The 16426-nt window shown below is 37.1% G+C and overlaps 1 pseudogene; it reads right to left on the minus strand.

Moving 5' to 3' along the window:
- Positions 1-1912: 1912 nt before the first annotated feature.
- Positions 1913-2618, minus strand: LOC141416087 (golgin-45 pseudogene; annotated as a pseudogene).
- Between the last annotated feature and the right edge of the window lie 13808 nt (positions 2619-16426).

The following is a 16426-nucleotide window of genomic DNA, read 5'->3' on the forward strand; positions in this document are numbered from 1 at the left end:
AACAATAGAAGGATTAATTTGATTAAAGCAAGATATCTATACCCCTGAAATACCAATGTAAAACCCCTTGGACAATCAGTATGCACTTAAAAAATGATGGACAGGAGGATAAAATAGGCCTTTTCTAGAGGCTGGCCAGGGAATAAGGAAAGGGATAATGAGTATAAATATTGTGGATATATTTTTATTCATATATGAAAATAGAAGAATGAAACCTGCTGAAATTGTTCTAAGAAGAGGGGCATGGGGAAAAGAGATAAGGATGGAGGAGGTAAATCTAACTAAAATTAAAATATATTGTAAATCCTATGTAAATATCACAATGTAGCCATTGTAGAAATATTATATTCTAATAAAAATTTAGCCAAAAATGAATTTAGAAATGTGAGCTCCATGCATACATCAACTGACATTTTTTTCTTGTTTTATATCATATAAAACATGCATACATTGAAAAGCAAAAATTGATTTTAGAGAAAAACTCCATTAGTTTAATCTATTATTAGAAAAGTGGTTTTGTTCTAGTGTCCCCCTTCCCTTGGTTTGGTGACTGCACCTAGGGACTTACGTTTGCCAAGTAAGCACTGTATGACATGAGTTATGTCTCATATTGAATTTTAAAAGAATTTAGGCTTCTTATTTTTATTTGTTTATTTTTGTTTGTTTGTTTTGAAGGCAGAGAAATTTATTGCCTCTTGAAACTGTGAGTATAACTTAGATAATCAGACAAAAAAACTTTGTTGAGATTAAAGTATATTATTATGACCAAATTTGTCTTTTGAAGATTTCTGATAGGCACTTCTGTACCTACCTTGTATGGTTTGGCATAAATGTTTTGTGAATATTTTTAAAAGCCAATAAAAAGGCATCTTATGATGTTTTACCATATAACATAAATATTACATATGAATTTATGAATTGCATTTTCTTTTAGTTTCTACAGTGTCCTAGAAAATTACACCTTTTCCACCACATATTATAATATCAAGCTAGCTGTTTCTCATTTGTCAAAATGAGTCAACCGTTAAGACTCTGTTTCCTTAATATATGTCATATTTGAATCCATTCAGAGCACAGAATTCCTTGAAAACCCCAGCACAAGATGTTTTAAGTACTTATTAGTGTAGTTCTAAAACATTTTTTATTTTCCTAATTTATATTATTGCGCTTTTTTGCCCCTTCACCTTAGTATCCCTGTAAGCCTTTTTTATAGCCCCAAAACTACCATAAAATAAATACAATTACCTCTACCTGTACTCCCAACTATTAATTTAGGAGTTAGAAAACTTTTTCTGTAAAGTACCAGGCATCGAGGGCCTTGGTGCATCTACTCAAGTATGGTGTCATATACAAAAACATCTTTGACAATAGTAAGTGAATGTGTGTGGCCACATGTGACTCATGGTTATGTTTACCTGTCCTTGCTTTAGTGCACCAAAATGAAATCTGTTCATATAAAATATCTAACAGGATAAATAATTAAGGGACTAAAACACGCTTACAGAATTTTTCTTTTATCCTTTTTTTTTTTTACATAAACCCCGTATTGGCTGGGAAATATTCTCTAAACATATCTTCAGTTTCCCTCTTTTTTAACTGTGAGATATTTATTAAGAAAGGATAATCTGGAGTCCAATACATGAGATATCTTTGTGGATATTAATTATGTAAAGAGGAATTGATATTACTTCTAGCTTTATAAGAACCTCTGCTTCCAAATAATGACTATTGGTTAACAGGCCTGTGTCCAACATACTGAATGAATGTTAGAGGGTAATAAGTTCTCCTGGGTGATGAATACAGCAATTGAAAGTTATATTTTCATATCTAGTGTAGGGATGAAATCGTCCAATATTTTTCTTTGTAGCAAGTAATGTGGTCGGTGAAATCAAGAAAATGGATTATCAGGTGATTATAAAGCATCACGGTTTTGATGCTGTAAAACTGCTCTTGAGTTTGTTAACTCATCTGTCAGTACCCTGCTTGTGAGGAATTTACTTCACTATACATCACAGTATTGGCCTACGTTCTGACTGTTCAGAAAGCTGAACTGTGTTTCGACCTAGGGATTCATTTTCTAAAATAAGTTCATTCTTCTCACGTTCTACACATTCAAAGTGCTACTGAAGATCATCCCCAACAGAAGCTACCAGTAATTTTTAAAATTCATGAATCACCTCTGTCTGTACTTGGAGCTGATCTGAAAGTCTTTGCTGTCCTGTAATAGCCTCCTTTCAGAGTTCATGAGCTTTTCCAATGTAGTCTTTATCTCTGAGAGTTCCCTCCTAGGTTCTGCAAGTCCCTCTAACTGACCAAGGAACTCTCTTTTATGATATCCCGGGGACTTAACTTTTGCATTTTTGTTCGGTACATCATGAGTTATAGCAGCTTTGGGAACATATATTCTTAGAGCTTCAACTTCCACTGCTTTTTCAGTGACAATCTTCCCTAGCAGAACTCCTGGGATTTCTAAGGGAAATGCTTGCTTCCATGGACTCTGAAGGATGTAATGCTTTATGGGTTGGATTCCAGAGGTGACATCAACAGACAGGTAGCTCCTTAGTTTCCATTCCATCTCTTGCTCCTCAGACTAGGGTTGAGGTAAGGATAACTTTCATTTCTAAATTTTTAAAAGTAGTCATTTTTTTTAATTAGTGAAAATGTGCTCCAAGACTTTCACTGAAAAACTTCTAAGGTTCTTATTTCCCTATTCCAGGAGGCTTTGCCTTGCAGGCTCCTCAGCTCTGTGTCACTGGGTTAACGACACAGACTTCTCTTTTGTTTAAGAAACAAAAAAATATAGCAAACATTTGTGAGGATTCATTAGAATTAGGAATTTCTGTTCAGGAAATGATATGAAGAGTGTGCAAAGAGAAAGCATGGAGTAAGAAAGATGTTTGCAGTACACATTTCTACAAAAGCATTTGCAATCTGGAAAAAATGGGATACGATGTATTCTTAAGCAAAACACAAATATCTCAACAGAACAAAAGAATGAGCAAGAGATTCTCATAGACAGTGAGCATAAGATTCTCTCCCTGTCTTCACAGGGAGACAGCCAAGTGACAAATACATGTATGGTAGATTAATTTATGCAAGAACAGACAGTATTTCATTCTCATCAGACAAGGAAAGCAAAAAAGGTAACAATGGCAAGAAAGGTAAAAAATAAAATAGCTCAACAATTACAAAGATGTAATGTGACTGAAGTGCCACCCCCCCACTCCCAGATAGAGGGAATGCAAGGCCTTGCTGCCCTACTGGTGGCTAGGGACCTGTAGACCAAGGAGCAGGCAGTGGGTAGGCACAGTCCCTCCACAGCTGCTCATGGCCTCCTCCTCAACAGGACGCCATCCACACACTCACCACTCTGGCTCTTGGGCTGTCCAGTGTCCTTCCTATGAATCTGCTTATGACCCACAATTCACATCAACATCTTGTCAGAACCATCTGGGCTTGCTTAGCAGAGGACATGGAGACTTCAGGTGGATCCCAAGCTCACCAGCCTCACTCAAAAGCCCAGTCAGGATTGTGAAAGCCCACCCTCGCCTGTTGTTGTGTCTTAGTGGGCACTGTTCACTCCTCACTTCCAATTGGACAGAATTTTACCTACTATGACTGACATCAGAATGCACCAACCCATAACTGAATTAGGCCAGCATGATAACTTCTGTGTTGCAGCTTTCTTAAAGCTTGTCTTCCTGTGGGAGGACCAGGCCTCATAAGTACATATTTCAATTAACCATGATGTATAAAATCACCAGTTTCCATGGTTCAGTAGACTATCACTTTGGGAAGAACTTACATGTTCTCCTTACCTGCTGAAGGTAATAAATCTTTCTCCTCTGTCTCTTGGCTGTGTTTATTTTGTTTTGGCTTAGGACTCACTAAAGTTAAAATAGAACCTCAACCTGTATGACTCTATGGACATTTTCTTCAAAATTATAATCAATATTAAATCAGCTAATTGGGGTGATTTATGTTCACCCTATTAGGTGAACATAAGGGCAGCCACATCAGGACCATTCCTCCTCTCCTTTGTGTGTGACTTACTATATACTCCCCATCCAGATACAAAGAAAAAGGAACATACACCTTTACCTATTTACTAGAAACTCCCCACCTGGCTCCAAAGAATGGCAGACCTCATGACTACTTGTGTCCCTAAGCTAACCACAAAAGAATTTTCCCACCCAGCAAACTTCCTGGTACTTCTCCACTAGCATCCTATATCTACTCCCAATCTGTAGTGTACTTTGGGTTCTTGCATCTGCTGGAGACCCCCTCCTCACATTCCTTCTCCCAAGTAAAACTTGTAAGGATGTTGTACCATTTCCTGCCTATCCTTCCATGACTTTTTTCAGTCTAACAGACTCTCATCCAATTAGCTTGTACTTCTTATAAGAGGAAGCCAAAAGGTCACAGAGAGGCACAGGAGAACATGAGGGGAGCACAGAGATCAAGATGAGAGTCTTTAAGTGATGGAAAGAGATATTAGGAGAAATCATCCAGCTAACACCTCGATATTCCAGAATTATGAGGAAAATAAATATATGTTATTAAATGAAAGCCCTTGGAAACTCATATAGTCTTTTAGGAGTCACATAGGGTTTTCTCTGTAGCCTGCTTGAAATGAAAGAACAGTTGGATGTCATCAAATGTCTTGGTATTATTGACTGAATTGCTACAAAAACTGGTATTTTTAGAGGACTATTTTTTCTTCCTGGTCTATGAACATGAATGAGACCACAGCTGCTGACCTTGTAACTACAGTGATGAGGTTTGTAAAAACAGACTGCCAATAAGTGTGTGAAATAGTTTAGTCTCCTTTTCTTTGTAACCATCACTCCTCTTTGTGTAAAAACCTCACTGGTAAGATTGCCTATTTGAAAGTCTTATAAAAGTTCTGGAAAGGCAGTTATCCTGATCCTACATAGTATACCTGGGGTTGGTCGCTAGATCAATAAAAACAGTGACAACATACAAAGATATTTTTGGAAGAATGTGAAGTGAAAATGATAGAAAAATACTTTCTCAGATATTTCTACAGATTCAAGATTTGGAACTTTGCACTTTGCAAGTTGCCAGTGGGTAGTAATAAAAACCAGATTACACTGGGAGCTAGACTCTGGGCCTGTCACCTGGGGTAACCCTAGTACAGAAAACAGGGGAGTCCCCATATTTGAATCTGGCCCTAAACTCTAACATGGATCTTTTCATGTCCCCACATTTGAGTCACTGAGTCCAAGGGCATGAATTCTCTTGACCATCAGAGAAAGAATTCAAAGATGGCACTCAGAAGAGATTTAAGGGGTAGCAAAACAAAGGGAAAGCAAAATGAAAGTGTATTCCACTTGGGAATATGGGCAGGATCAAGAAGGAGCCTGGTACTGGAGGAGCTAAGTCCTCAAGCTTTTCTTGGTGTCTGTAGATAAGGAAGTGGTCAGTCTCTGGAAGTTAATGGCACATTAACAATCCAGGAAAACTGTCATCAACTCCTTCCATATTTTAAGTAGAAGAGTGCTTCACTTTGGATTGTCAGACTATCTGTCATTTTTTCCCCAGGCTATATATAAGGCTTTGTCTTACAAGACCCTAATGTATGTTATGACTGATGTGGATGTCAAGAATCCAGAAGGAGAGTCTTTGAAATCGATGACCATATATCATTCCTGACCATCAGGTTTGTTAATTCTCTGCCTAGCCCTACATAAATATTATGTACTTTCTCTCACTGAATGGCCCTAACAACACTTTCATGAGTGTACAACAACTTATGGTAACCAGATAGATAGTTTCAAATCTCAGACATATAGAAGAATTAATATGGTAAAAATGCCTATATCACCAAATGTGATAACGGATTTAATGCAAACTCCATCAAAATCCCAATGACAGTCCTTACTGAAATAGAAAAATCAATCTTCATGTTCATATGGAAGTACAAAAACACCAAATAGTTAAAACAATGCTAAGCAATAAGAACAAGTTAAACTTAGCTTGACAAAACTTAACCAGCCAAAACAAACATAAGCAAAAAGAGCAACTTAAACTAAAGAGCCATAGTAATAAAAACAGCATATATTACACATAACAGACATGCACATCAATGGAATAGAATGGAATATCACCTCTCAAAAGTCCATGTAGCCAATGCCTTCTTCTTCTTCACAAATTTGCAAAAAATTTCTGATGGAGAAGAGAAAGACAGACTCTTCAACAAATAGTTCTAGAAAAATTAGATATCCTCAGGTAGAAAACTGAAATTCAATCCTTATCTCTTACTCTGTACAAAATTAAATTCAGAATAGATCGAAAACCTCAGAGTAAGACCTGAAACTTTTAACCTCCTAGAGAAAAAACACATATAGATATAGGCACTAGCAACTATTTTCCAAATTAGACTCCAATACCTAGGAGCGAGAGTTGATAAATGGGATTGCACCAGATTCCCAAACTTCTGTGCATCAAAGGATACAATTGCTACAAAGAAGTGATAATCTTCAGATTGTGAGAAAATCTTTGCTGGCTGTTAATCTGCCAAGGGATAAATACCCAGAATATATAAAGAACCCAAGATAGTAAACAGTAAAAGGAAAAGAAATTCAAATTAATAAGTGGGTAAATGAATCAAACAGATGGTTTGAAAAGAAGGATTACAAATGGCCAATAAATTCATGAGCAAATAATTCAATATCCTTAGACATAAAGGAAATGCAAATCAAAATAAATTTGAGATGCCATCTCATTCCAGTCAGAATGGCTCTCATCATGAAAACAAACAACAAAAAATTCTGGTGACCATGTGGGGACAAAGTAATACTTACACAAAGTTGCTGGGAATATAAATTCCTCTAATAGCTATGGAAATAAGTATGGCAGTTCCTCAGAAAATTAAAAATAGAACTACTGTGTGGATCTTGGTGTATTGCTTTTGGGCATACATTCAAAGAAGCATAATTCAGTATACAAAAGAGATAATTGCAAACCCATGTTTATTGCAATACTATTCACAAGAGTCAAGTTATGGAATCAGCTAGGTGCATAAGAACATATGAATGGATCAAACGGTGATACACAGATAGACATACATACACACACAATGGTATAACCCTAAAGAAAAATGAAATTACATCATTTGCAGTAAAACCAAAGGAAAAGGAGATCATCATGTTTAGTGAAATAAGCCAGACTCAGTCAACATTGTTTCTCTCATATGCAGACTCTATATCTGAGAAAGGGGCATGAATACATCCTTTGCAAGGAACCAATGGGAAGAGTGAGGCATGAAACAGAAGATAGGAGGAGAATATGATTGAAGTATATTGGACACACCTATGAAAAGGAGAGAATGGATCTTATTTAAGAAACATTTGTAAGAAAGTTAAAAGGTGGAGCTTCAGGGGAGGGAGATAAAAACATTATTGAGGGGATGATCATAGTGAAATTGTATGTGTGTTAGGAAACCTCACAATGAGACCACTATCTTATAAATAATACATATCAGCAACATAATTTAAAATACAAAATAGGATATAGAGTGATAGAACACTTACAATATTCTTCATAGCATCAATTTAGGAGTTTCCTATAGCTTACAAATTATGACAAAGTTCTTCAAAACAATACCCATTTGTTGTCCTTCAGTTCTCTACATTTGAATTTCAGGTATGGTTTGCCTGGTTTTTCTGCTCAGGGTCTCATTTTGGCAAATCAACAGCATTGGTCAGGCTAAATTCTCATCTATGTTTCAAACATGTTATTTTAAATTATTTTTGAATAATCACTGTAAAGCAAAGTATTGTAGTAATAATAGTTTTCAATCAAGGGATCATAGATAACTGCCTTGTTTAATATGGGAATAGTAAGATTTCTGGAGATATCATGGACTTTGTCTCCAACACAAGTTAAAGTTTTTTGGTGGGGCACATGGGATGGACTCTAAATAGAGCTTCATCAAACACAGACTTTGTGGAAGATTTGGGATAAATTGTTAGGAGTTTAGATATTTGAGGAACCGGAGAGTTTATGGTGAAGGTGATGTAAAGACTGATTAGCCTTACATTTAACTGGTGTCTCGGGAACAATGAATCAGTAGGTGCAGAGCAAAATTCTATAGGGAGATGAGGTGCTCAAGTTTATAATATTACGAAGGAAAAGTACCTAATGATCAGACATACAGAACTCTAAATCTTTCCCCTGCTCTTGTACCTCAACATGTGCAACCTTGGTCTGCACAGAAAATGGCTGTTTCTTTGGAGCTCTCATCTGGCTTGGGAACTGACACTTGACTCTTTATATGATATCAATCTGCATCACCAACCAACCAGGGAAGAATTTGCTCTTCCTTGCTGAGATCTTCCACCCAGGTATCCCATATGGATGAGTCTGAGCATCCCTCAAGAGCTGCAGGAGAACATCTGTGAGATGAAAGAGGTGAATGATAACCTAGTCACTTGAGAGCCAATACAGTCTAGTCCAGAGCTGAGAGATGGCTGTAACTGTGAGATTGCTATTGTTAAACATTGATGGAAGTTATATTAGTAGTTGTATTGACAATTTATGAAACTTCTAGAGAAGAACTCAGAGAAAAATTTACAAAAATAGAATAAGGATCCCAATGCAAGAAATGGGTATTCTTGCTTGGTTTGCATATCTGAACATTTGATGGTTGTGAAACTTTGTTGTAACTGAAGAGTTCTGTCACTTCATGCTGTGCCTCCTGTGGGACCTGGATTCTTCCACGGACTTCTACTTCCTGACATTCAGGACACTGGAAGTTATGTCTCATTTCCACTTCCCCTTTCCTGTTCCTATACTTTGTTTTCTATTTGCGTTTCAAATGCTACACCCTTGAACATCCCTTCTGCCCTCCCCCAGCAAATAAAACTACTAGCAATGTCAATTGCTATTACCTTTGATAGATTCTTTCCAACACTTCTAGAAATAAAATTTGCATGGTTTTAAGAATAGAATTATTGATTCAAAAGAGATGAACAAATTTGTATTTAAAAAACCAGAAATATCAGTACTAGAATGGGAACCTTATATGTTCATTAAGAGCAAAAAAATAAAAATTAAGGTTATCTGTACATGAAGATGAGTTCTTTGTTATCAGGAAGTAATATTTATTTCTCTGTGATAATTACTGAGTTAGGCATGTGGCCCTGTTATCTATGAAGTATATGGAAGAAAAATGATACTAATCTGGGAATAGTGAGCTGAAGGAGAGGAAGGAATATTTACCTAATGGGGAGGATGTTGGCATTCTGGAAGAGAATTTCTATAACTACTCAGAAAAACTAGTCAGCTCTTCATTACCAGTAGTCAAGGATTTCTTATCAATGGATTCAACTGATTTGGATCAAAAATATTTTAAAATCTTTTCATCAGTACTGAACATGTACAGGCTTTTCCCTTGTCATGGTTTCTTAATTAATATGGTATAAGAATATGCATAGTATTCATGTGTAGATATTATAAGTATGATTTAAATTCTATGGGAGAATGTACATTGGATTTATGCAAACATAACACCAGTTTACATAAGAAGATTGAATATCTATGCTTTTGCTACCTGTAGGGGTTGTGAGCCCTGACAGAAACCCCAGTCAGTGATAATACCCCAGGTTGAAAGTCATGGTTTGTGGGCCAAATACATCCCTGTATTTGCAATAAAACCTTTTGCAATTAAGGTTTTATTGACACATAGTACTGAAAATTCAGTACGAGTTTTCTATAACTGTTGTCTTGCTAGAATGGCAGCTTTTGGTGTCCATGGAGTTTTCAGAACAAATTCCCCATGGATGCTGAGGGGTTACCCTATGTCAATTTTAGTGTCTTTTTAAAAGTATCATTCAGCTGCAGGAGAGCGGTGTTGAAGGAGTCATCCCCCAAGATTGGAGACAGATTTAGAATTTCACGCACTCATGTATGTAACTGGAAAAATGAGACCTATTAAAATTATTCTTTGAATAGGAGAATGATGGAGGTGATGAATTTAACTAAGATATGCTGTAAGTACTTTTGTAAGCATCACAATGTACTCCCAGTATAACAATGATAAATAAATAAAAAGAATAGAAAATATTTGTAATGATCACTGGCAGTAGAATTTGGTGTGATTAAGAGCATGGTTGCAGAGCCCTCCAGGGGCATATTTGTTTTGGAATCCTGCCTGTGCCTCTTGACAAATGCAGTCTTGGAGGGTGAAAAGAGAGAGTACATGCACAGGAGAGATGAGTATCCAAGCCAAAGTCACTCTACATGGCCAGAAGTCATTTGAATTGCCGATATATTAGAAAACATGGTCAAGACCAGTAGAACAAGTACTCAGTGGCTCACAACTGTTATACTAGCTTCTTAGAAGGCAGAGATCAGAAGGATCCCAATTTGAAGACAGCCCCAGTAAATAGTTTGTGAGACTCTCTCTCAGTAAAAAAACCTGTCACAGAAAGGTCTGGTGGAGTGTCTCAAGGTGTAGGCTCTTAATTGAAGCAACAACACCACAAAAACAGACCAACAGAACTTCCCCAGCTGAACCACCTATGGATGTCTTTGTTCCTCAGACTGTAAAACAAGGGGTTCAGCATGGAAGTCACCACACTTGTGCATCACAGATTCTGTGGCAATTGAGTGTGAGTTTTGGTCACAGCAGAACTGAGGTTACCCTCGAATGCCTATGCAATAAATTAAAGAGACAATTGAGAGGTGAGACACACAGGTGAAAAATGCTTTGTACTTCCCCTGTGCTGATGAGAGTTTATGTATGGAGGCAACTATCTCGGAGTAAGAGTACAAAATGCCAGTGAGAGGACCACCACCCATTAATGCACTACTAAATTCATCTCAGTATTATTAAGTAAAGTGTCAGAACAGGCAAAATGAGTCAACTGATTAGGTTCACAGAACAAGTGTGGAATTTTCACTTCTGTGCAGAAGGATGGCTACAACACCACAAAGCTTTGTAACAAGGAATCCAGGGCACTTGTGATCCAGGACACAAACACCAGCAACCCACAGAACTGGGGCTTCATGATGACAGTGTAATACACGGGGCACAGATGGCCACAATGGTCACAGGCCATTGCATCCAGGAGGAAGACCTCAGACCCTGCAAAAAGCACTAAGAAGTACATCTGAGTGAGGCAGCCTGCAGAGGTAATGACCTTGCTTAGTGTCTGGATGTTCACCAGCAACTTTGGGAGACTGGTGGAGGTTAAAGATATCCACAAAGGAAAAGTTGAAGAGGGAAAGTACATGGGTGTGTGCAGGTGGGAGTCTGAGATTGTGACCAGGATGATTAACAAGTTACCAAGTATAGTGACCATGCATGTGAACAGGAACAGTGCAAGAATGAAGGGGTTGCATTTCTCGGTCCTCTGAACATCCCAGAAGAAGAAATTCTGATATTTTGGTATAATTTTGTAGTTTCCTGTGTTGTAGGTAATTAACAGAGGAGAAAAAGAATAACATGTCCTCTTTACGACATCCCCTGTACCATATATGATCAGAAATTCCTGTCTGTGTCTGTATTTTTTACTCAGTATATCGGCTGTTCTAAAGTTTTAATCAGAAATTTTTATGCATTGAGGAAGACAAATTAATTCCACTGTGTGTCTGCACTGTCCAGGCAATGAGTTTAGGGTGTTGCATAATGAATGTTTCCATAATACACTAAAGAATATAAATAGGAAGGGATTTTGCAAATTGTAAGATCTAGAAGAGGATTTTGAATGTTTTCTCCTTAAATTAATATAAATGTTATAGAAGAGAGATATGTTTTAACATTTTTCAATCCATACACTTTTTAAAATATCACATGTCATCCCCTATCTTTGTTCACATTTTAGGAATGAAAAATAGGTACAGTGTGTTTGTGTGTTTGGGGGTACTAGTGGGAGGGAGGAGGATGAAGGAAGTGGATTAAGATGATGGTATATGGCAGATGGACTTCCTAAACGTATATGAAACAGAAATATGGAACCTCTTAGAATTGCTTTAAGTGGGGTGGGCAGGGGGCTGACAGGGACAGATGATGGGGCAATGTAAATAATGTACAATATGAGTCTAACCAGAATTGTCACTATGAATCCCCTGTGTGTAATGAGTATATCTTAATAAAAAGTTATTATAAAGAGAATACTAATTGTCATACAAATATCTAATTGGTAGTAAATGCTCTGAGGAAAAGCAGGCTAGTTAAAGGAAGATAGATAGAGGTATTTTTATGGGGGTTTAGGAAAGACAGATAACCAAGACGATCTTTGAACAAAGACTTCTCAGATGATAGCATTGGAGCCCCAAGACTATTGCAAAGGTTTGTGTCTGTTAGGAAGAATCAGTGAACAGTGCCTGAGAATGGGGATTTTTTTCACATATCAGAGTAAGAAACTATGGTGGTGACCAGAATAAGCAAGAGGGAGGTGAGGGAGAGATCCTGTCTGAGAGTGTGGAGGAAGGAGAGCCCTCCCTGCTGCTTCAGAAACATTAAGATTTTAAAGATGCAGGTAGTTCTTCATTCCCAGGAGGTCCCTCTACTTTGATTTAAGCAGCCTCATTGAGGAGTAATCAGTACACAGATAAGTGCACATATCTTTCTTGAACAAATGGATGAGTTTATACACATGCAAATCCTGGTGGCACATCACTACAATCTATATTATAGACAAATCTCAATATCATTGGCTGATTTAACCACACAAAGTTTATTATTTATCATATATCCACAAATAAATCTATATAAACACGAAATATGGCATACAGAAATGTTAGTGAAAACTGTTCAATTCTTCCTTTGAAAAATAGTCTCATTTCACTGTAATCCTGCCACACCAAATTATTAATTTTACTTCTCTCTAATTGCACCACACCTTGGACATGTTCTACTTTTATGGGAAGTACTTTATATCACTTCTTCACTCAGTCTTATCCAATTAGTCGTCCTTTCCCATTTCATAATTGTCAACAACAACCTGTGCTTTGCAAAGTCTAAAAATCTCCCGACTTCCAGAAGTGTAAGATCCTTAGTGCTTTTACCAATCCTTACATAAAATTATCTATAAAGCTGAGGTCCCTCACCACTAGAATCTTTAAAAGCCAAACTCCTGAGAGCAGCTCCTAATGACTTCAGGAAAATTTATTCTCTCATCATCAAGGGAGGGAACTGAGTTAATATGGTGTGAGGCCATGGAACATTACAAAAATCGTGGCTTTTTGGTGCTTCTTGCAAAGCACACAGGGACATTATTCTTGGAACACAAGTTAGAAATTGTCATTTATTTAGCATTGGATAATCATAAGAGGTATATTTAGGTATTTCCATGCAGCTAGAACTGACATTGGAATTAGAGAAGAATTGTCTTGGATAAATTTCACACATGGTAACTTTATGATTTCAATACTATTGGGGACTCATTTTACATTTAGAGGCCTGAGGCTCAGAGAGGCTCAGTGATGTGCCTACAGCTATTAATTAAGTAAGGACCAGTTTTGTTTGGGCCTCCATCAGGTCCTGATATGCTCAGTTCTCATGCTTTTGGTTAGTGGTCCTCCACCAGGGGGATCAGGTATCCAGAAGGCAATGTCTGGAGAAAACTCTGGATGCTAAAAATGGGGAGGTGGTGTTGTCTATAGTGGATTGAAGGCAGAAATGCTTCAGTTGCTAAGTGTTGGATAAGACTCACTTTTATCACAAGAAATTCTCTTCACCTTATTGCCATATCGGCCTCTCACAACATGGGCAGCTTATGGCTTAAAGACCAGCAGTACAATCATGATTTTCATGAACCCATCCATAGACATTGCTGGAACATTCTATATCTCTGGCCCACTTCATTTCTCTTCTGCTATCAGCACTTTTTTCTACCTTTGAAATCATAAACATCTCTTCTCTATCCTATGACTCATTCATGCTCCATCCTAAAGTATTTCACCAGCATTTTCCATTGGTGTCCAAATCATTCTGTCTTATCAAATCATTTACATATTCATAGATTGAACAAATATCTAGTGGACACTTCCTAAATTACAGGCCTGTGGTCTGTGCCTTCATAATATTTCCATTTGAATGGACTACATATTTCTATCCCTCTATACTTCCTGCATCGGGATCCTAAATCCCAATGGGACCAACTGAGCTGATGGCATAATCAGTCTGAGTCCTACTTGTGTGAATGAATAATGAGGTTTAAATCAGTTCAGAGCACAAAAATGTAGTTTTCTAAAAATTAAAGCAGACAAATCTCATTAGTTGCTAATATACTGGAATTATATGTAAAATGAGTTAAATATATTTCTTTGAATTTTTGAGCTACTTACAAATGCATGACTAAGTAATAGCTCTTAACTTGTTCAGTTATTTTGGAAAAAGGATAAATCAGGGATTGCAATACTAATGCTTTTATATCAAGGGATTATGGGTCACCCCCTTCATGAAGAAGGATAAGTAGGATTTCTTTTTAATTATCAGGGCAGTGTTCCTGATTCTAGTCAAGGCATTGTGGAGCCAAGACACCTGATGAAGACAGACTCGTCAGTCTTAGACTTATGGAAAACTTTAATTGAAAACAGCATTATGGTTTCAGGAGTTTAGAATTCTGGAAAGAAGTAGAGTTCATTCAGGGTAATTAATGAGGATTGATGTATCTGATTTTAACCAAGTGCCTTGGGAACAGAGAATTATAAGTAAAAAATTTCTTCTGTGCTGTGCAATGTCCCACAGGAACCGACGTACTCAGAATTAGACTAACAAAAGGGAAGTGTGCCTAGTGAACAGACACACAGCTGAAAGTACTTTCCCTGTGATTGCTTTTGGTGTGCATAACTGTGGTCTAGAAGACAAATAGTTTTTCCATTAGAGTCCTCATCTGGGTTGGTGACTAATGTTTGACACCTTTCTGTGGTTATGTCTGTCTACATAGCTTCAGTCTCCATTGTCAACAATCCACAAAGGCATGCGGACTTGCATGTAGAGACCTTCCATTCAGGAGAACAATCCACGGAATCTGAGAGCTCATTAGTGGCTTCAGGAGAGTTTCTGAGAAATGAAAACCCTCATTTAGCTAAGGTCACCCATGAGTCAGCCTAACCTCTCTTAGAACTGAGAGATGGCTATGGCTAATTGCTTATTTGTTGCATTAATCTGTAGATGTGTTATTTACCATAATTGAAAAGGAAGTGAACATTGGACTCAGCAAGGCAGGGTCATGGCTGGCAATGATTTATGACTAACGAAAGTCTGTTCAGAAAGGAAATTTTGATGTTTGAAGTGGATTCAATGTAAGTAGAACAGGTGTTCAAGGACCTTTAATTGAATCAGGTGAAAAAGAGAAACTTCATCACAGGTGGAGAGATGCTTAGTGACATGAAGGTGCTTCTTATTTATGACGTGCAGTGCTGCGTTGATTAGATTACATGTATTCTATACTCATTTTCCAAAGTTTTCAGCATTTGGGGGGAATTTTGTTTACAAATTCTCTATATACTTGTAGAGTGATATTCGCTCATAAAATGTTAAACATCATTTAGCAAAATGCATCTGTCTTTTCTATATATGAGTTTCTTGCCATAATCAAGATAAGATTGTCCACCCACAAACTTCATATGTAGTTTTCTAAATTATTTGGCTTACTTTCTTACTGTGAGCTTTCCTTTCTCTGATTTGGGGTAAGGTATGGAGCTTGAGGGTCAACTTTATTTTCTACATATACACAATCATCTGTGTCGATTTTATTTTACAATTCTAGGTACTCCATCCACATTAAAAACAAACTTGTCATGTACTAAATGTTGGTACATACAGAGGCATAATTCCTAATTCATTCAACTAATAGTTAACTAAGAGTTAATAGTCAATGCTTAAGCATTTGCTACATGCTATGATATTCGAGTAGAATTTGCATTACACATTCTTACATACAGATCACTGATGCCTATCTTATGTTGAAAGAAATACATTATAGGTTTGTATGTCTTCCTTATCTTAATGCTTTTTGCTCAATTCAATTTTGGGTGATAAAGTTATGTTGAAACCAGTTATCCTATTTTCTCCTAACATTCTCTTACTTCTAAATTATTATTTTTAATTTAAATTTATAGAATGAATAACTATGCTGTTTTGAAAACAGAAAGGTGAACAAAGCAGGTGCATCTCTGCTCATTCAGACCTTGCATCATGATGATGATGCTTGAAATAGTGTAGGAAATGTGTGTGTGATCCAGTGTCCTCAGGGAGCAGCCACAGGCAGGATTCCAGTCAGTGTGAAGGTGAGGAATTTTCATGATGTGTGAAGAATTGATAGAATTTATTCTACAGAGACACTTTAGATAAAAGCACATGGAGGACATGAGTATACTCATTGTATTTGTTGAAATAGGTCAAAACTGAAAATGGGGTAATAACAAAGTGAAGGCCTTGGACAAGGAA

Source organism: Castor canadensis, chromosome 14, assembly GCF_047511655.1.
Source record: "Castor canadensis chromosome 14, mCasCan1.hap1v2, whole genome shotgun sequence".
NCBI classification, from domain to species: Eukaryota; Metazoa; Chordata; class Mammalia; order Rodentia; family Castoridae; genus Castor; species Castor canadensis.